This window comes from Octodon degus, unplaced genomic scaffold (genome assembly GCF_000260255.1).
Source record: "Octodon degus isolate 3935 unplaced genomic scaffold, OctDeg1.0 scaffold00016, whole genome shotgun sequence".
Classification (NCBI taxonomy): domain Eukaryota; kingdom Metazoa; phylum Chordata; class Mammalia; order Rodentia; family Octodontidae; genus Octodon; species Octodon degus.
The window spans coordinates 5,252,345-5,254,107 of NW_004524592.1; positions in this window are offsets into that span (position 1 = coordinate 5,252,345).

Consider the following 1,763-nt stretch of genomic DNA (forward strand, 5'->3'; position numbering starts at 1 on the left):
TTTTTTTTTTTTTTTTTTTTTTTAGAAAAGTACTCATCTTGTGAACTGTTTGACCTATTTCCACTTCCTCCTCTTTCCAAGACTGTTCTACAGAATAATATATCAAAGATTTCTGCCTCTGGCAAAACCGTTGTTTCTAAACATTAGAGACATTTTATAGCTCATTCCTGTTGCATGGGACACATATCACAAAATAAGCTGGAGATCAAATCTTATTATCTCATTGCAGTTATCTTAAATGTCATATTTTATGTCATCTGCTTCCACATATTCAGCAATTTTTGGGATCACCTTTCCATGAGCATGAGGCTATTGTGGTTCTGTGGATCTCCAGCCACCACCACTACGACAGCATTGGTTGGGTGACAATGGTTATTGATTGGCTGCTTTCTATTAAAAACTTTGTGTATGCCAGCTTGTAATAGTCCTAGTAGTTAGGTACTGTTTCATAAATGAGGATAGTTTTAGAAAACCTTGACCAATATCAGACAAAAAATGGCAAAGCTAGGACATAAATCTACCTGATATTAAAATAAAATATTGATTAAATATTATAGGATATTGTAGTTAGGAAATAAGTATTAACATAGCAGTTACAGTATTTCCTCACATATCTAAATCCAGATGTTGTTTTGTGTTTTTCTCTAAGAAAATTTTGTGCCTTTTCTGGTTCCAGAAAATCATGGAAGGGAAAACATAAATTGAGAAAAGATTTTTTCAGAATCAAATTACAGTATATTCAGCCTATTTCTGGGTATTCTTCATTACTATCTCTCAGTGGTACGAGCTCTGGGAACTATATTACTAAGGATCACAAGCTTCTATAATGATCATAAATTAACCCTGCAATGCCATTGGCTTATCGCACAAAAACTTATTTCTGCTATGAGCCTAACAGGATTCTTCAAATTTACAACCTTGGAGATCAAACTACTTCATCTTGTGGCTCATCTGTCTAAACATTACCTCCATGATCACAGTGACAAAGAAAAGAAGTTGACAGGTGAAAGAAGAGCTTTCAATTGCCGCAGCCCAAAAGTGACATATCACTCCTGCTGATAGTCTCTTGTTTGAAACTTACCACTTGGTACTGTCAAGTTCAAAGATATGGGAACTCACTGATACTGGGTGGACACAAGGTTTTCTGACACATGGCTGAAGTAACAGTGTGAGAATGTAAGGAAATCTCTATCCTTGCCAATGCCTACTGGTGATATATGTAGGATATATACTATGTCCTTATTGGTAATTATCACTGTTTCATTTTCTCTTCCTTTGAGATACCTACAATCCCATCTGGTACACACAGACATTTGATCTAATGCTCATTGTACTATATCATTATATGTCCTTAAGGGAATCGTGGTCCATGGTCTCCTGAAAACTCTGAAGCTTTTTAGAGGAAACAGTTGCATTTATTGTGTTCAGGCTGAGAAAACTTGGTCCTGCTGCCATGATTCCCCTTAACCCTCCTTATTCCTAAACCAAGGTCAAGTAAAACACTGCATGTCTATTGTAATCATCACAGCAGACAGTGAAAAACAATTTTCATTTCCAAACTAAACATAAGGAACGTTACCATTTCAGAAAACTCCTACAAATTTACATACTTGATAGAATATATTTGTACTCTTACCTATAGAGGGGCTCTAAGAAAAGGGACAGGAGAATAGCCCAAGTGCAATAGAAAAAAAATATACAAAAATAGAAGTTGTTGATTTCCTAGTAAGTAGAGCTGTACCAATAACTAAAATGTTATGTTA